Raw genomic sequence first — 12668 nt, forward strand, 5'->3', positions numbered from 1 at the left:
AGGGACCTAAAGGATGATGGAAACTTTAGATATGCAGGCAGAGGAGACAGGGGCTGGGGTAACAGGGTTTGAGAATTTCAGGATTTGGTACTTACCTCGCAATTATGCTGAAATACTGTGTCTAGTTCTCCTGGGCTCAGGATATAGCTACATGAGTAGGGCAAAGGCTGGTTTCATACTGCTGCACAAAACTCAGAGCACACATGAAGGTGCTTCTGACGATCCAAGGGACTTCACTTATGGGCAAGAAAGTGGTGTAAATTAGGGACCAGTATGACAAAATTTGAGAAAGAAGATTTTATTTTATCTGAAAGACTGTTTTCTGAGAACTATCAGGGATTATTTTCCCGGAACCATTCAATGTACCTGAATTTTGTTCATAGATCGAACTAAGTACACTCGAAGTCAAGGTCTGCACAAGTCTTTCTCCTGGGATGGAAATCATACCCTTTAAAATAGTTATCCTAAATATGTAAAACTTCATACATTTTTGAGGTCCAGGATAAATGTCTGATGATGTCTTTTATTGGACTTCTGAAAATAGCACAGTAAAAGACATTATGGAGTTTGCCCCATTCAAGGAAGATAATTTATTTCATCCCTCTGGCACTCCTTAGAAAGGAGGCGCAGGGAAGGAGCGAGCACATAATTGAGTTGTGCAACCAGCACTCAGAGCCTGTTACATTGGCTTCCATTCATTCAGACCTCTTGCTCAGTTTGCTATAGAGGCTCCATACAAGCATCTTGGAAACGAAATATGTTAAGAATAACAATTTGTGCTTTTTCCAGGGGTTTCTTCAACCTCAAGCACCCCGCCCTCCACCCTCACATTCTGCTTTCCCACATAATAGCTAAAGCCATTGCTTGTGTGTGTCTGTGTGTGTTTATGTCTATGCAAGCCATCCACATCTTCACACATCCTTGTCGCGTTATTATTTTCTTCACATTAGCTACAGCAGCATAGTTGACATTGCTGGAAAGCTGGAAGCACCTAAAACTGTCCCATCTTCTTTACTGAGCCAGTAAGCAGTTGCTTACTGATAGAAGAAAGGGAGAGCACCCGCTCCACCCTCCTGCTCACACCAGGGCTGTGCTCTAAATGTGCCCTAGGCTGGGGAATCATCGGTCCCCCTGGGCAGCCAGAGGCATTGAGGTCTTCCTTCTCTGGCATCCTGATGGAATTTCCCTTCTTGTTCCCACCAGGTGAGTGTCAGCTGGCATTTGCAGTAGAAAGAGGAGTGCTCAATCATGACGTGATGAAGGACAAGCTTCTTTATGGGGAGGTGGCTTTTACATTCTTGAGCGTGCTTTTGGTCCAACTTGTTGCCCAGCAACTCAGCTTCAGCGAAACCAGATAAGGTGCGAGTGGAAACATTGCTCCCAGTCAGCTGGCAGTGAAAAGAGCAGGTAGTAGACCAAAGCATTTGATGGAGCCAAAGACTGTTTCAACCAGTAACAAGTGCTATGTTTACCTGTCTCCATTTCTCATCCATCCACACATGGCAAAAACAATGTCATTTATTTCTGGCTCCCTCCCAGGTAATATCTCTTGAAGGATTTTACAAGCTACTTCTAATACCCACTTTCAGCTCTCACTGTCAATAGTGTTTCTTTCCTGAAACCTTCCACTCTCTGTGTGCTTTTCTCCTCACCCTCAGTTTCATTTGGAAAACAGTACCTCAAAGCCTTGTGATTTTCATGTTTCCTTCTGCATAACGTTCAAGCTCCCCATGCTGACAATTAGAGCAGATGTAGAGAGGACCCAGACACCAGGAGCAGAGAGATCTGGCAACACTAAACATTCCCACAGTAGCTGGAGCTGCCATCTGTAAAGCACCATCAGCATATGTGGTATTTAGGGAAAAACATTACTCTCTCTCATGCTGTCCCTTGAAGAGGTCCCTACCGAGCCAGGCGGCAGTATGCCTGATTTTAATTTTGGGGTGCGAAAAATCAAGAGGAATCTTCTGACTGTCAAGTACAAAATGTTACATAAAACTGAATTTTGGCCAAGAAAAGGGCCAAAAAAATAAAATTAAATTAAAAAAAAAGCAAAGGAAGGAGGAGATGCAGATGAGTGGAATGACTGATCTGAAAACAGTCCTGTTGTAGAAGCAGAAGTCTTCTTTATATGGTTTAATATTTTATTTCAAGTGTATAGATTGATAAGTGTCACAAGCAGACATAGTAAGAGACGTAGCTGGCTTTTTGTTACTTCAGATGAAGAAAAACTCTTGTAAGCAAAGTAGAAAACCCAGAGGAATTTGTTTTGCATAACCTGGACCTACCCTTTCTCTGGAGCTGCTGGAACATGGTCTGCTCTACACAGTAAACACATAATAATTAAATGAATAGAGATTAACTGGTAACTTAATTCTTAATTAGAGTTTTATGTCAGAAATAATCCACAGCATTAATGACTCCAGTTTTTGTAGCCATGGGGATTTTCTTTGTCCTTTCAGCTGCTTTCAGAAACATTTTTACCCAGCAGTGCGAACAGCCAGGTTTCCCTCCCTCCAGATGGCAATAGCAATCTGCTCTCTGTCTAACCAGCAGGAGGTACCAAGAAACCTGTAAAAGAAACCAAGCGACTCAATACGTAAATAAGAAGGGATCTGAAACTTCACGTTGTAGCCATGAGGATCCCACACTGCCAGAGCCAGGACTGAGGGTTATTTTGGCTGCTGTGGGTAATCAGATAGAGAGATAGAGCAAGTTAGCACAGCAGCCTGCCCTGCTGACAAACCTGAGTCTGAATCCCATCTTGGATTGCTGGCAAAAAGCACGTGGGGACCCTCCACTGGATGCACTACACTGATGCCCACAGAAGACTGATGGGAATGAAAAATCTGTACAGCACATGGCTAGCAAACGCACCTCACTGGCTGCACGTTTGGTAGCACTGTATGCCTGAAATACAGGGAGAAATGGTGAATGATACCAGCCTTTACAGAATGACCAACTTCCCAATCCCTAAGTAAATGTAACTCAGAATTAAAATTCATGTCCCAGGAGAATTACTCAGAGGAGAAGAACAGGGAAGACAAAAGTATATGTAATCAATACATTATAACTCAGATACAGATTTATTTCTGTAAGGAAGTTTCTAGGTATATAGATACTGCAGCATTTAACCTTGTGGTTTTTTTTTTTCTTTGAGAAACAAGAGCCAGCTGGGAGACAAGCAGCTAAAATCCTCTGTGCCCACACACCTGCAGACTGCAGGTTAAGGCAGCTCGAGACAAGGACCCCAGGAGCTTCCTACAGAGGCGTGGTGGCCCTTGGACGTGTTTCTGGAGCTCTGGGGGAAGCTTTGGCTATGGGGAAGGCAGGTCACGCCCTGCAGCACATGCCTACCTGGCTTTCTGTGCTAGGAGAGAACCCAGCCAAGCTGTGTCTGCATTCACACACATGTAAAACCTTTTGGGAAGTCGGGGAATTTGTAAATATGGAGTAGGTAGGCTCAGAGATCTGCCTCCACAAGACTACGAGAGAGGTCTGCTCCCACCAGCACCTACGCCTGTTAGGACATCACGAATGCCACACTAGTTCTACTCAGCAGCTCAGCTTTTCATTAGGATAAGGCCTACTGTGATGTGCATGGACCCAGTAGGAAAATTGGGACAGGAGTGACTGTTAGTTCTGGCAGCTACGCAGGCCTGGCAATTTTGCCGTAAGCTGCTCTAAGCAGGAATTTTGTCTGTGTAAAGACAGCAGCGACAAAACCAAGCATGGTCGGGCTTGTTCAGTCTTTGCCACCTCATCTTAAAAATATTTTCCAACCCCGAAAACCCAAAAAGCTCAAACACATCTCTGACCTTCTGGCAACAAAACAAAATGAAGTCACAAACCAAGAGGAAAATTTGATGCCCTGAATAGATAAACCTCCACAGATTATAGGAAGCCATTTTTAAAATGCTAAAAATGCCCTGCGTTACAAATGTTAAAGCCAGGAATACTGCAATTGTGGGATTTGGGGTTTTTACCTGTAAAATGCTCAGTTTCCATGTCTTGGCTCCACAACAGATTCAGGGCCGTTTTCTACACTAGAGTTATGTTCTTGTTAGTTCATGAGCAGCACCTTTTACAGAGAATAAATAGCTATTAAATGAAAAGGAAGCACAAATAAAATAGCAAGTAAGATCACTGCTATTTAGCATGTGAGTGCAGAGGAAATATCACAACAAGCATTAGCCAGCACTGATACATTTACTTTGATGAGACTCACTGTTTTTATCAATAAAAACTGCAGTAAATGCTGCAAATTTGCAATTTAAAAAAAGATTTACCATTGAAATGAACCAAACCAGCCAACCAACCAAAAAAACCCAAAAGCAACAACAAGACAACAACAAAGCAAGCTTTTGTGAGGTCAGAATTTAATAGTCGATATGAAAGTCCTTTTCTCACCTCTGATGAGCAAGCCAGGGGACAGATCTTCATAGAGTATATAAGTTAATTTTGAAAATGAATTATAAAACCAAAATTTATACCAAAAAAAAAAACCACCCAAAACATAACTCTGTAAAGGCTCTGGCAAGACAAATGCTAGCTTACATAGTTTTAACACAAAACTTAATTAATTTTTCACAGTAGCTCTGTCAGTATAAGAAATGGGAAGTCTTTTTACACTGCCTTGTCTGAAACAAAATTGAATTTTATAAATGATATAGAGATTATAGTTACTAAGTCTCTTGTACAGCACAGCCATACAGGTGCAAAATATTCTTTCTTTTCAAAGAATAACTTAAATTTAGGCAGGATAATGCCTTTTACCTTTTGCTGGCGTAGTCTGCTGTTAGGGGTATGCTTCTTAGAAAAGGGAAAAGCATCCTACTGTGTCTAGACAGGGTACTGTTTTAAGCCTGTAAACAAGAGTTGTCATTGCAATACCAAGTATTTTATAGAAAGTTCTGAAAAAAAAAAAAAAAAGAGAAGTTGGCTATAATTCCCACTGAGACTGACATTCTAGTGATTAGCTTTAGGGCTTTTATGTAACCACCCTTTACTTTCTGTGAAATTATTATCTCTGAAAGTGCTCATTCTGCAAAATCCTATCAGATTCATGAATGAAGAAAATCTTTGTGTGCCACTGGTGATGTGCTACTGCAAAACTACCAAGAAAGCCCCATTCCAGGAAATGTTTAGGGCCAGGATGAATGGGGCTTTGGGCACCCTGATTTAGTAGAAAGTGCCCCTGTTCATGGCAGGGAGTTGGAACTAGATGTTCCTTAGAGTCCTTTCCAATCTTAGATATGATGACATTGGGATTAAAGCAGTGGCTGACTATCAAGAGACTTGAATTCTGTTCCTAGTTCTGCCCTAAATGGTGTTTTTTTTTTTCCAGTGAAACAGTTTAATTTTACATACTCTAGCTCCCCATCTTCAGCACTGCTTCTGTTTCATCCTAAACATCATTTTGTCCGTTTAGAAGAAACATTCTTTAGGGAATAGCTTATCTGGATAGTGTCCATTTCATCGATGCTTCAACTTTAAACATACGCAAAAGAACTTTACAGTAATACGAGCAGGGAAGGAATAATTCATAGCAATAATAAAAGAGAAAGGCATACTAAATCGCAAAAGACCATTGCAATTCACGTAGAAAGATGAAAATTTCTTAGAAGGCTCATGCCAGAATTACCCATCAGGATGGTGGGGTTTGCTATAGCCCCAACAAAGGTAGTCAATGCAAAGTTTGCTGCCAGCTTTTAACAACTGCACGACTAGGTCTGTGGAATTCAGACACTTCTCTCATATGAAGTTTAGTATCAACATTTTGGTAGGTTGGATCAAATAAAACCTTCATACTAATGTTCCTAGGAAATAAATTATTGCTTCCAGTATGTATGACATTCCTAGCTCATGAATATCAAGAAAATAAAGCAGAGTTCCCTTTTGTTGCTATTTGTATTTGTTTAATTTCTTGAAACCTAACTTCTGAGGTTGGATATGTCAAGTTATCACTGAATGTAACAGGCAAGAGAAACGTAAAATACAAGCGCTGGTTCAGAGGATGATCTAAGATGAACAAACCACTTTCACTAAAAATAAAATCAAATATATTGAAAAGTTTGAAAGTGGTTGAAAATTGTTGAGAAGTTTTCACTCATAGCTAGGAAGGGGAGAACTGGCAATTCCTACTAGCCACAGTATTAAGCACACTGCATCTAAGGGATCTTATTCCCATTGCTCTATAAACTGGAAATCACAAGGAAAGTGAAGAGATACTTAAATGCAGGGGAAAATGAAATCTGTTGTGAGGGCTCAAGACTGAAGTATACCTATCAAACTCTGGAGTTCCATTGGGCCCCATCAATCCTTGCACAAACTGTAACGTCATATTTAGCTGTTAGGCAGTCCTTCATAACAGAAGATTGTACAGGCAATGGTGTCTTGCTTTGTGACGGTGAACATGTCTAAAACCCTACAATAAATGACAAAGTTGCCTAGTCAGGGATCAAAAAACACTAAGCCAGGTGCCTTTTTGATGCTGACTCTTTACCTCAGCATTAATTGTCATTGCTTCTCAAAGCGAGCCTCTAATCACTGTGCGGGCGCATGGCTGCTTGTCAATAATTCCCAGTGATTGACTCCAGTTTCTCACTGCCTGAAGTTGCACTTTCTTGTTCCCTCAAACGTTCTTTTGTCCTCGCTGCTTGTATGCTGCCCCAACTGTGTGGTCTCTCTTTCACTCAGCAGCTGCTTTGGCATTCTGCGTCTTCTGTTTCAGATATCTGAGTGGCTCTGCACGTTCGTGCTCTGAATATCATTGCTTCGAACCCTGAAAGACTTCTATGTCCCAAAACGTTCTTGTTACAGATTTTATCCCGCCATCTGATGTACAATATGGCATGCAGATGGCACAGATGAAACCACCCTACAAGCTGTAAGTGTTAACACAAAAAATGGAAAGTTAGAAAACATATCATGAATGTTTCTTCCTTAAAAAAAAGTAAAAATAAGTCAAAATAAGAAAAGAATTATTGCATTAAAGCAGCCAAAATAATTCCCACTCATGCAGTAGTAAAGTAAAATTGAAGTAAAATTTAAATAAAGTAATATTAAGCATATGTCAAGGGAAATCTAGCCTGCAATAACAGGGATCGATTTAGGCATAACTAGGTCATCTAGGTTACAATGATCATATGCTATAGCAGATATTTTACAAGCACCTTGATATGCTTTCACATCTCTCATGTGCTTTGTAAAGTGATGATTATGTCACTGCCTAAATCTGTCTGGGGTAACATGGCAACATTAGCTCAGAGAGCTGACACTGATATTACTCAGTTCTTCATATTTTGAAGCATATCAAGAGCACAGTTGACATATACAACATACAAGTGGACATGCTAGAACAGCAGCCTGAACTCTTTAGCAACTACCAACTTCCAAGTTTCCAGGAAATTAAGTGTACAATTTAGAACAGGCAAAGTGGCAAAGCTTTAGGACTTGACCTTAAAGCCTGATCTGACTTAGCAGGTTCTCTTGAACTCCACTTTGGCTAATGTTTTATCTATCTATTGTGAAGGGCCATATTATTAGCAACTTTGCAAATACACAGAAACCTAAAGGGGCTAACGGAGGCATGTCTTCAGAAACCCACAGCTAAAGCCCAGCTCTAAGCAATTCAAGCATGCAAACAGTCCATTACTTAACAGCTACCCTGTTTCTGAGAACTGTAGCATGAGAGCATATGGAAAAAGGTTGTGGGGCTTATGGCTGTAGCCAAAGAAGCTCGTAGAAAAAATAAAGCGTACAGAAATACGTACTCACATGGATGCATACAAAGCAGCGAGGTACATTTCTGTATATATGTTGCATGTGAAGATTTTTCCCTGGCATTTTTGCTTCAAAGTCTGCCTACCAACTTGCCCCAGCCTTTGGTCTCTAACATACCTACACAGATTTGCGCATGCATTATTACAGTCCCAGCTGTTCCCCATCAGTGAAAGGAACTGCAAATTAGCACGGCATAAAAAAGCAGCGCTCAAATTAAGGTAAAACAAAACAGAACCAATAGTGAAAAAAGCCTCCTTAATGCCTATTGGAGAGAGTGGGATTAATGAATAAAAAGGTTAACCTTGTTGAATAATTGCAGCCATCTACACAATCTATTAGACAGAAACCCATTACTCATTTCTGGAACATGTAGAAGTACTGCAGTGCCACGCCATCTTTGTGCAATCTCTACTTTTTCCCAGAGGTGGGGACAGTTTTTTTCTCTACCACTTTTTGATGTAAAATTCTCATTATTTGTGGTAATAAGAGCACTCGCTATAATGCTGGAACTTAACATTTCAACCAGCAAAGAAAAACAAAAGAAAAGGATGTGAGAAAAGTACTGAACATCTTCCTCTCAATGTCACGCAGCAACAAGTTGCTGTCAAATAAAAACAAAACTACCACTTCTTTTCATTACTGTGATGTGTCGTCTTTTTTTTTCCCCTCAGCTATTGGGACATAAAGGTGGGATGCTGCATAAAGTATGCTCTTAATGCCTGTAGTCCTGAGAGAAGAAGGTAGCTCAGGAATACACCCTCTGAAAAGGGAAAAATGAAAAAGAGAGGAGGTGGCGGCTTGCATGGTAGTAGTTTCCTCAAAGGTAAAGGGAAGAAAAGGGGAAATCATTTTTCAATGGCTATTTACCTTCAGAGTGCCCTTCTGCATTTCTAGCTTCCTGCCCACACTCCAACTAAATCTGACCTTCATCTTTATGCACACTAGGAGTCCAAGTCCACTGTTTCTCCACACAGACTGTCACCACTTACAGCTTGAAATGTTCCAGAACATTCTCTGTCCATCCCCTCCAATACACTCAGGTCCGCTCAGCTGTCTGCCTTGCCCTGCCCCTGTTCAATTAAATCTCCAAAACATGTGTGCTCATGGTGCCCTTTTCTGTTCCACTTCGTCACCCTCCCAGCTCACTCAGCCCTTCCAGTTTCTACCTTACCACTCGTGAGCTAGCTCAATCTCTAACCAACCCCAAAACAAGATGTGAGCTGATCCCTCTGACGATAAACTGTGCTCATACTCCTGCCTGTTCGCTGCTGCCTCTCATGAAGGAAATTACACGTTGCCCTGTGCCATCTTCCACCTTCCCCATCAAGTCCAACTCCTGGCTCCACGCAGGGCCACCCAAAATCCAAACCCTATGTCTGAGAGCATTGTCCAGATGCTCCTTGATCTCCAGCACTTGGGGCCATGCCCACTGCCCCGGGCAGCCTGTTCCATGCCCACCGCCCTCTGGTGCAGACCCTTTCCCTAACCCCCAGCTGCCCCTCCCCTGACACAGCTCCATGCCGTTCCCTCGGGCCCTGTCGCTGTCCCCAGAGAGCAGAGCTCAGCGCTGCCCCTCTGCTCCCTGCGAGGAGCTGCAACCGCCATGAGGCCTCCCCTCAGCTCCTCTGCTCTGGGCTGAGCAAACCTACGGACCTCAGCCGCCGCCGCCGCCGACCCCCGGTCCCCGCTGTCAGAGCAGCGCAGGAGGGGCGGCACCTGCGAGACCGCCCCCTTCTCCTCCCTCCCTCCCTTCCCATCCCCTCCTCCCGGCGGAGGGAGCGAGAGAGACGGAGACCCGCAGGGAGACGGCGGCAGTAGGGCTGCCGAGCGGCGCTGCTCGCTGCGAGGGGGCGGCTTTGGGGGGGGGAGGAAAAAAAAAAAAAAAAAAAAAAAAAAAAAAAAAGAAAAGTGAGGGAGGGGTGGAAGGAAGGCATTCAACTCCTGCTCTCCTTGCCCGGCGAGGTAAGGCAGCGGCTCGGGGCTCCCTTCGCCTTCTCGCCGCTTTCTGGGGAGGGCACAAAGGTAGCGGTGCGGAGCTCGGCGCCGCTCTCCCCGCGGCCGCTGTCACCGGCGGCTGCCAGTGCGCTACCCCAAGTGGGCTCCGGCCCTTTGTTACCGGGCTGGGGGCGGCGAGCGGCATCGGTGGGAGAGCCGCGTTGGGAACACCGTGCGGCACAGCCGGCGGAGGTGGGCGGGGTGGACGGGGGGTGCAGGTGGCTCCGGCGGAGGGCGGCGGGCGCGGAGTTCGGCGCGCAGCGCTGCCGCGCGGGCTGCAACCGGCAGGGGGCTCCCCCCGCTGCGGGAGGCGCGGCTGTGGGCGCGGGGTGCTGCGGTGCGGAGGGAGGGGAGGACAGGGCCGGACCGGGACGGCGCGGGGGCTGCGAGGCGGCCCTGAGGGCACGGTGCCTCTCTGTGGAGGTGCGGTGGCAGTCCCGAGCTGCGCGGGCCTGAATGCAGAAGGGGAAAAAAAACCAAAAGGGCTTAAATGGATGTCGCTGCTGGAAAGCAGCTGACAGATTTATTAGCTGCGCCTCCCGCTCTCGGAAGCGTCTGGAAAGCCGTGAGACTTTGCCCTTCCAAGTGCTCCCCGGCTCCTTTCGGAAGTCTCTGAAAGGTGAAAACTTTCTTTAAGCCATCGGGTTTCGGCCACTGGTTGCCGTTTGTTTAGGCCCCGGGTCTGCAGAGGTCTGCCCACATTCTGCCGTTTAAGAATTATCAATGGGCAAATGTGTTTAAAGTGCAGAATGCTTGTGACCTACCGAGTGGGAAAAAAAAAATACTCCCACTCCTTTTTCTGGGTAGGATTTCTCCTTTAATCACCCTGAAGATGTGACATTGTAAGTATGCTTGCGTTTGGCTTCCTTTGACGCTTGCGACTTTGCCACTGAATGACGTTTTTGGTCCTGAAGTGATACTTCAGCTTCTGCATGTGCCGTCAATACTTTGTTCTGAGGAGCTTTTTTTAAAGATTGCAATAAAAGGCTGTGGAACAATAAAGCGGACTTTATTTGGTGATGTGTTAGGAATAAGCAAAGCATGTATTTTCCGTATTGTGTGGATGAGTGGGAAGCTGGTAGGTGCCTGTTTCAGTTCAGGACGTGGCTCTGTGCGTGACATGAGGAGGGTGGCTAAGAGCTGTCTGTGCTGTTAAACACTAATGCTTCACAGGGTTTGGTTTTTCCCTCCAGTTGGGCATACCCTCCAAAGGAAAACAAGGGTGTCTGTGTAAAGCAAATCTTGCCTGAGATCTTTAACAAAAGAAGATTCGTTATAAAAGCCTTATGTGTACATAACAGTACTTTTTGTTAGTTGCGTTTGGCTGGAGGTGCGTAACAACAAGAAGTAGCAGTGATGTTTTGGAAAGGCAGGTTGTAAGCCCAGGATGTGAGATTAAAGGGAATAGGAAACCTGAACATTGAGCTCATAGTAGGTTAGTTCAATGTGTGATACTTTGTAAGATCTCACGAGGGCATCACGGTGTGAAAAGTTCATTTAGAATTCAATAAAACAGATGTGGTTCAAGGTCTTCTCCGGAGCATCCTTATTGGCATTGATATTTGATGGTTCAGTGAGTCACATGTCAAGTATTTCACAGCTACAAGGAAGAAGAAAAATTGGAGACTAATTAGTTGCTGAAGGAAATAGGGAATGAAATGGTTTTGAGGGGAAATCTGAAAAAATCCCTGTACTGTGAAGCCTAACACATGATGAATGCTGGCCTGTTTGTTCAGTGAAAAGCTTGACTCAGCATAATGTCAAAAATACATTCTAGAAAACCTTATTAGTGACAGCTTAAAGATGATTTGATGCATTTCTCTATAATTTTGTGTCTTTAGGAAAACTTAAGGGGGTGTAAAACTGTAAGGATTTTACTTTGAGGGGTGTATCCTGCTATTTCTTTCATATTTGAGTGGTTTTTAAAAGTGCTTTTATGTTGTGTATGGTTCTGTACCATATGTTTTGCATTTAATTCTTTGAATAACCACTGAAGTGCAGCCAACTTTGGGTGAATGTGGCAACTGTTAACTAGTGCTTAGCAACGGGGCACAATGATCAAGAGGGGAAGTGAAGAAGAGTACCATGTCTAATTGAAACTACAGGGGGCAGTTAGGTAGGTAGGATGTAATTAACAAAACCTGGAGCTTGGACGTGATATTAAGGCATCACATCTTACTCTTGTAAAAAGAGTGGTGAAATCGTTAAGTGTAGAAAACACTTCAGGTTTTTGGTTTTAGAACTCAGTCGTATAGCCTCTTTGAGTTCTTTGCGTTTTGCTAATTCTTGCATGATCACTTCTTGTGCATAATGCAGGAGACGTGTTTCCCTTTGCTTCTAACACAGAATTGTGAGGGCTGTTGAGAAGACTGACAAATGAAAGAGTAATAAGCCTTGACATTTTGACAATGGTGTCTTCTAGAGAATTAGTCCTGTGAATTAGACTTCATTAGAAACAATAACTGATTAAGATATCTTGGATATTCTGAAACTTAATACAGTGGCAATCATAAAACTAAATTTTTACCATTAATTGGTGTGGTGATTGCTTTTTTTTTTTTAAGCTTCATTAACTTTCCTCAAATCCTGTCTTGTCTTGATGTCCCTTAAAAATCTTTTGCCTAACACAGACAGTTTTGCTTCTTTTTTTCTTAATCCTCAATCTAACCGCATCTTGTTTCATGCTGTACTCTGTACATTAGCGTGCACATTAATGTGCTGATTTTGTTGTGTATATTGCAAACACATCCTCATACCAAGAACTCTGAAAATACCAATTCGCTCCTTATTATATGAAGGATAATGAATTTTTAGTCAATTACAAAGGCTTGTTTGCAACTCTGTTCATGGTTTATTTAGCTCATGGTAATGAATTTGAGCTAGCAAAT

At 43.4% G+C, this 12668-nt stretch overlaps 1 protein-coding gene and 1 long non-coding RNA gene across 10 annotated transcripts in view; one reads left to right on the top strand and one right to left on the bottom strand.

Moving 5' to 3' along the window:
- Positions 358–6916, bottom strand: LOC110394976. Of its 2 annotated transcripts, none has more exons than XR_002436077.1 (4): positions 6506–6916; positions 4777–4865; positions 3987–4081; positions 358–2571 (listed from the first exon to the last, which is right to left on the bottom strand). It is a non-coding gene; the product is annotated as an uncharacterized LOC110394976 (long non-coding RNA). The 2 variants fall into 2 exon arrangements; XR_002436076.1 differs by having other exon boundaries at positions 358–2910.
- The window catches only part of GREB1L (growth regulation by estrogen in breast cancer 1 like), a 128199-nt gene continuing 124938 nt past the window's right edge, over positions 9408–12668 (top strand). For 4 of the 8 annotated variants that reach the window (XM_021385637.1, XM_021385639.1, XM_021385636.1 and 1 more), the window contains exon 1: positions 9409–9747. The gene's annotated coding sequence lies outside the window, so the exon portion shown is untranslated. Of the gene's footprint in view, positions 9748–10262; positions 10400–12668 lie in introns of those variants that run through there. The other 4 variants (XM_021385629.1, XM_021385631.1, XM_021385630.1 and 1 more) reach the window with 3 other exon arrangements.

This window comes from Numida meleagris, chromosome 2 (genome assembly GCF_002078875.1).
Source record: "Numida meleagris isolate 19003 breed g44 Domestic line chromosome 2, NumMel1.0, whole genome shotgun sequence".
Taxonomy (NCBI): domain Eukaryota; kingdom Metazoa; phylum Chordata; class Aves; order Galliformes; family Numididae; genus Numida; species Numida meleagris.